Genomic DNA, 7,769 nt, shown 5'->3' with positions numbered 1-7,769 from the left:
AGCGAAACCCTAGAATCCATAGCTCTGATACCAAATGTTATGGAACCAGCTCACAAAAAGATAGAAAAGATAGATCAACGCCTTAGAATTCAGCCTCTTTGAGGGGGCAACCTCCTTTACATTACATAAATGAACAATTCTTGGATTATGCAAATGACAAAACCTCCTTTCTATATATAGGAGTCTAAGGAGTCACAATATAACCCAACCGACCTAACAATAATAATATAAAGCCACAAAAATAACAGTAGAGGGATTATATGGGGCACAGTAATAACAATATGGGGACAATAGGTGCACAACAATATTAATAAGGGATACAACTACAATATTAATGGGGTAATCACTAGTATTATAGGGACCTAACATATGAAGATACTAGTTTTCGTCTTTTGATGTAAAAAACTAGTGTCTTAGTTAGTAGGTAAGTGGGTCTATCAAGATGATAGTTAAGGTAGAAAATAATACTATAAAAAATGCTCCATAATGTGTGAGGTCATAAGAGACACTGAGGGAAAAAAAAATTACAATTCTACAACCATTATGGTGGTGCAAGGAAGGAGTTGAAGAACAAGAAACTAGTTAAGACTTGTAACACTTTTCAACCATTCATATATATCATCCCTAAAGTGGGATACCTATGATTGGTATAATAATTAATAAAGCTTGGCCACCAATACAATACACCATTGATCCGTGGCATGAAATCCAAAGACATATAAACGAAGGAATACATTGGTTATCCATGTAATAAATAAATATATCATAACCAACAGAAAATAGAATTCAGATTGATGCCATAGTATACATTAGGAAGAAAATAGACATGAATGAAAGTGCCCCAACTGGTATTCAATGTGCATATCATAGTGAAAAAAATCCATTGAATATTGGGGGCGTATAATAAATAAATGGCATGCCCAAAACACCAAGGTATTCATCCCAACCTTGATGGAATGATTCTACCTTATGTAAACAAAAGAGTTGATGTTGAGCATGATATAAATTGTATGATATCGATCATTGAGGTATATCATTAACAAAAATGAGGGGAACCAACAATGATGAAAATGTACCCCAAGGTACCTAGTACAATCTAAATAATGTGAATAGAGTATCTAGATTTGAATTCTTGTAGATTTTATTGAACAGGAGTTAATGAGGTAAACCCATTGTCAATCATGAGGAAACTTTGCACTGATGACTACAAATTCCAAGGTACTAGCAAGTTTCGTGATTCACTTCCAAGATATTAAATTGACATTGATACAAAGGCATTTTCTGAAAAGGGTATTGATGTATACCCCATATATTTTTGTGAAACATACACTATGTGATGATGTGAAGGGATGGAATCATTTAGTACAATTGAAATAGGGATAACTGACATGGAAGGTCAAGAAAACTAAAAATTCCCAACTCAAGCTTAAACTTCCCTTGAACATATGAGACATCACATGGGAATGTCTTTGCAATATCAAATCATGAGCACCACATGATATCATGAAAAATGAAAGAGACATTTAAGCATGTTCTATAATGATTACAAGAGTAACTAAGGTTAGAGGAGTAAATGAATCATTTTTGTGGTACAGATCCTTGAGAAGCTATATCCCAACTGTAGGAAAATGATGCTAATAGGTACCATGCTCAAGGGTGACATGACTAATGGATACTAGGTCTTGATACACATCTCAAAGAAAAAAGGCCATATTTTTTTGTTACCTCCATTTATTAATGATCATGAGTAATAATACAAGTAAACTAAATGGTGTATTTTTTATTCAATACTATTGAGTGGAAAAAAGAGTTAAAAGTGTACTTGATAAGGTGTTTCCTTTGTGGATTAAGGAGCTTGAAGAAGAGGTGGTATTTTGGTAAATGATATTTCTTTTTTTAAGATTTTAACAAGCCCTAAAAAGAGTTAAAATATGCTTAGTAAATTTGTCATAGTACTATGAGCACGAGAATTAAAAAATGTGAGATTGTCATGTTTCAATGTTTAAATAACATGAGAAAAACAAGAAGGGAGCTCATAATAAAGAAATGAGTGGCATAAAGGGTGCACATATAATTCCATTTTGGTAGAAGTGACTTAAGCATAGTGAAGAAAAAAGTATGGAAAGGTAAAACCACTTGTCACAATGGTCTCTCTAGGAAAGATGAGGTCACAAAATGGAGGCAATATTGATGTAAATGATAAGAGGACAAGCATGATAGAAGTGGTAGTAAGTGAGGAAAAAATGACATAATAGTAGGCAGCAAGACATTAGAAGAGATATGGATATGAAACCATAAATAAACATGAAGATGTTTAGGATCCTCGGGATATGGCTAATAGCTAGATGAAGAGAGAAAACTGTGGCTCAAGTTCAAGTCATGGTGGGTCTATAAGAGTATTCCTATGCCTAGAAAATGTCACACGGGAAAAAAAATGGAAATCAAGTGCTACTCTAAGGTGACCATGACGGGTAGTCATTGCCACTCAAGTTACGATGTGCATCAAGGATGGGTTAATGTTGCAACCTGGAGGAATAAAACCAAAGGCACATTCATGACAACAAAGACACTCAATAATACAAGTGAGAATGCAGGGGAAGGCCTACCCCTATATGTTGATATTAAAAATAAACATCTCATTTTTAGTCGATATCACCATAAATATGGCACCCCATTTGGTAAAAACCATCTGGAAAGACTAGACCCATTAAATCACATAGAGAGCAATAAAACATCGATAAGGTAAGAACATGACCATGTTTTTAATTTTTTTTAATTTTATAATATTTTTTTTATGATTTTTAGATATGATGTATTGACTATGTATGTTTCAACTATTAATTATGATATCAAATGTTCTGATTCTAAATCCATTTTTTTTGTACAAAAATGTTTATATTAATGCTCAATTATTATGAGATGAAGTCCAAGGGAATACTACTTATATATGTAAGTAAAACACCAAACATGATAAACACCAAATCAACTTAACCCACATCCAAAACTAAAAGGCAATCACATCACACACCAAACCAAAAATAAAATGTGTAATTTGCAAGGTATCACATATTATGATAGGTTATGCCATGTAGTTCCCACTATTGGACATAGGCCAAGCATTCCTATTGATAAATATGAACTCATTGGAAATTGTCAACATCATATAACACATCATGCCAAGGCCATGCCACATGGACTTAAAGTTCCATGTTCCTAATGCTTGGCAATTGTAGTGAGAGCCTAGAACCAAATAATCATTATGAACTACTGGAGGACATGAATGTTGACTATTCTTGTGAGATAGAATAAATCCTTAATGATGGACACAAAGAGTTACAAGGAAATCATCGATGAGGGGTTTGGAGTGGGAAGTATGGTGGCAATTTCGGTACTAGAAATCAAAGACTTGACTTAGTCCAAGGGTGGAACTTCATTAGATAACCCAAAAAATTCCCCTTTACCCAATTCAATATTTTGTTTGCTAAGCTTCATTATTTCTAAATCAAGGAGAAAATATGCATCATGAGACACATACACATTTGGCTTATTAGTTGAATCAAAGACATCTAGGATGGCCTCTTCTGAAGCCATCTCAATATTGAGGGAGTCATTAGAAATAATTGGAGTGAAAAACCATGTGGGAAGAGTAAATTGGTCACATTACTTATTAGGATGGATTTTATAACTACTTTTAGTAGATTTTTGATCAATTTCCAAGACCATGTCCCAAGAAGGAAAATATGAGCGTAAAGAATCCTTCTTAGAATAAATTGAACATTGAGGGTATTATTGTTGGCATTATGTTTCTGGTATGGCTATATATGTTACAGATGTTGTACTTGATGGCAACCCCCATGGCAAGGCTCTCAATATATTGAAAATTAAGAAGTACGCAGGAGATCAGTTCAGAAAGTGTGTACCCGCAGGTACACCGTGAAGGGACCGCGGCCTGATACGCAGATAAGCCGTCCAGGAGGTGCGTACCCCAGTGCACACATTTCAAGGCAAAGAAAAGCACACGTGGGGTTTCTTATTTCTAACTAGCCGACGGTATTTATGTTTCTATGGTTTTGACTCGTGGTATTGATCCATGATTTTAGGAGGTGCTTGCCTATATAAAGCAAAAGAGATCACTTGGCTATGCATCTTTTGCAATTGAATATCTTAAGATCTGAAATATATTGGGTTATGGTCTTAAAAGCTTGATCTTTATGAAAGTGAAACTGTGAAGGGTGATCTCTCGAGCGCACGATCAGATCTGGGCATCTGAGCATCTGTGCCACTCTGGTGGACTGCCTATTTGGCCCTAATCAGAAGTACGCAGGTGTTTAACTGAAGATCTGCGTGGGTACGCAGAGCAGAAACAGAAGATCTGCGTGGGTACGCAGAGCAGAAACAGAAGATCTGCGTGGGTACGCAGAGCAGCAACAGAAGACCTGCGTGGGTACGCAGAGCGACGAAGGTTCAGGTGCGTACGCACAGTAACTGTACGCGGCGCGATAGTATCTCTGGGCGCATACCTGCAGCAATAGTACGCGGCGTAATAGTGTCTCTGGGTGCGTACCTGCAGTAACAGTAAGCAGCGCGGTTGAAGAAACAGTGCGTGGACACGCAGTGCGGCAGAAGGGTCTCTGCAGGTATACGCAGGGGAGTAGAAGGTGAAGTGCGTACGCACGCAGACCAGAGAAAGAAGAACTGCGTATCTGTCCTAAGACATTTTGTTTGGCTGTATTTTTCTGTTGATAAGGTGTTCTGGGTCTGGTTCTATTATTGTTGATCTGGTTACTACACTTGACTGGGTGATTTTCTTATACTTGATGATCATTTGATTCTTATGGATCCAGTTTGAAAATTTATGAAAAGTGGTCCTTGAAAGAAAAGAAGTAGGGGGTTGCAGCTCCCTTCTAGGAGAGACTGGAAAACGAGAGAGAGTTGTAGCCCTCTGCAGGTTGCAGCCTGCGTACTGGTAAAGGACTGCACCAGTACAAAACCATTGTAAAAGAAGTTTCTAATTTGAAAGAAGATAGAGACATATTGCAGCAGGTGGTTTTCACCCACATTGGGTTTCCACCTTACATCTTGTGTTCTTTGGTGTGACTATCTGTTTTCTTTGTTCATGCTCATTATTTTATGGTACTGACATGCAAAAATAATTCAAAGAACAAATAAGGAAAATTTATTAAAAGAATTAGATAATATTGATTCACCCCCCCCTCTCAGTATTATTTCCAACAATTGGTATCAGAGCAGGTCCTTTGATAGAAGCTTGATCGCTTGAAGGAGATCCGTGGAACAATGGGAAAGAAGCTTAAGAAGAAAGCACCTAAGAAAAAGAAGTCATCTCAGAAGAACTATGACAGTGGGAGAATCAATTGGGGATTAGGTATAAGAAGCTCTTCAGATTCAGAATCAGATTCAGAATCATTATCAGGTATGAATATATTATCCTCTGATGTTCCAGCTATCTTTCCTTTTGGAAGAGATGAAAGTGATAGCAAAACTACTGAATTTGCTCTTATGGGTGAACAAGAAAGATATCAAATAGAGGCAGAATTTAAAAGGCTGACAGACAAAATTAGAGATCAACAAGATCTATTGAACAAAAGGGAATGTGATTTCAAAGAAGAAGCTACCAAACTAAAGGCCCAACTAGAAGAAGGAAACAAGGTAAGAAAGCTACTCAAGGACAAGGAAGACCAATGTCAAAAATTGCAGCATGAAGTGACATCATTAAGAAAAGAAGTCAACGAAAGAAGCACAACCATCAAGAAACTCAAAGATAGATCCAGCTACTATGAAAATCTTGAAGCTACAATCCTCTCACTAAAAGGAGATCTTGAAGAATCAAAGAAGCAGAATACAGATCTACTCCAAGCTATTGCAAAACAAGAAAACGAAGTCACCAGCTTAAAATCTCAACTAGAATGTGCCTTCCGAGTTCGTCAAATGCAGCAGGATCTGAATGAAGAACAAGAAAAGGAGATTCTCAAACTAAGGGAACAAATGGAAGAAGGAAGGAAAGCTGAAGAAGATTTGAAAAAGCAATCTCTTGAAAAGGAAGAACAGCTTCAGGTTGAGGTAAATATCTTGAAAGGTAAACTAGAAGAAAAGGATAAGCTTTTACGATTTCAAGATAGTTCTAAAGTCTTGGATGATATTCTTAGTAGTCAAAGGTCTCCTGCTATAAAGACTGGTCTTGGTTTCCATGAATCTGTTGAAGGTGAATCTAGTTCACAAGGTGAGGCAAGGAACTCTAAAGAGAAATCTAAAGTGATCAACAAAGAAATGAAAGATCAATCTCATCATCAACCAAGAAAAGAGATTCCTCAAAGAAAATCCTTTACTCCTCCTATGAATAATGTTGAATGTTATGTATGTCATAATCTTGGACATGTTGCAGCTAGATGTAGAAGAAGAAGGGTTCAAGACCATTATGCAGAAAGATCATCACATTCAAGGTAATTTTATGGATATTGCTTTGCTTGCAATATGTTTGGTCACAAAGCTGCTGATTGTTACAGGAGGAATATGAAACATGTAAGATGTTATGCATGTAACAAGCTTGGACATATAGCTAAGGAATGCAGGAACAAAGTGTGGGCACCATATCAAAAGGAGAAAATGTCATCATCACGCTTGAAGATATGGAGGAAAAAGGAAGTACAGTCAGAAAAAGGCGGCACTGCACAACGTACAAACATACCAGAATCAGAGGGAGCTGAAAGCACAAAACTTCAGTGTCCTGAATCTCATATGCAAACTCCATAAAGGAAAGTTGCATATATACGCGAGTTAGTTACTGCACAGTCGCGTATATGATTGTTTGAAGAAAGGCAATAGGGACAGATTCAAGAGAAGGATCAGTTTTGCTCTAGTTAATAATAATGATGTGTGGATATGATGGTTAGAAGTGTTTTGGTTCTAACTTGATATTGATGATGTCTTGATACTTCTTATTGATATGCATGATCAGACAGATGGCACAGGTTTAGAGGGAGCATATGGACTTAATGCATTATTGGCATTATGGTTAATAGTCCTTGGTGATGATACTTATATGGATAAATGATTCATCTTGCTATGGTTATGAGTTGTTCACATGGTTCTTGGATCAGATTTATGGTTGATTCTCTAATGATGCTTGCATGGGAAGCACTTAGCTTGAATTCACATCTTCTTGATGTTGAGTCACTCATATGCTGTTGTCGTCATAGGCATAAAGATCATATATTACAGTTATGATTCCTTTCATTCTTGGCACAAATGGATGAGGATTGTTGGCTGGATACAGGGATGATTATTCAAAGTTGCATTGTTGGAGACATGATGATAATGAGCTCTTATCTATATGATGATAGGATTGTTTCATACATATGTTGATTAATGCAGATATTCCCAATTGATGATACTTGATTCATGTAGATCTGGATGGCTATGATGTTTCTCACATAGAATGTGAAATTGTGTTGATGCGGACATACCTTGATAATTCATGCACTAATACAAGTTGCTGGTCTAGTTGCTGTTGACAGATACCATGAAGCAGATCATAAAGTGTTGCTGCTGATGTTCATCTTATTTAGGTGATGTCATATCAAGACTCATGATGTAATAGTGTCATCTCTTCAGGTCATGTAACGACCTATGTTGGTTTCCCCACTATGCCTGGTATGAAGATGTAATGTATTTGGTTTTCATTTTTCTGATATATCCCCACTTGGTTGGGTGATGGATGTATGTATTGAATCTTTTAGGAAGGTCATTTGTGA

Source organism: Pinus tabuliformis, chromosome 6 (assembly GCF_031772625.1).
Source record: "Pinus tabuliformis cultivar Carrire ecotype Pingquan chromosome 6, CPIR1, whole genome shotgun sequence".
Lineage (NCBI taxonomy): Eukaryota > Viridiplantae > Streptophyta > Pinopsida > Pinales > Pinaceae > Pinus > Pinus tabuliformis.
This window is presented reverse-complemented; position numbering follows the sequence as displayed.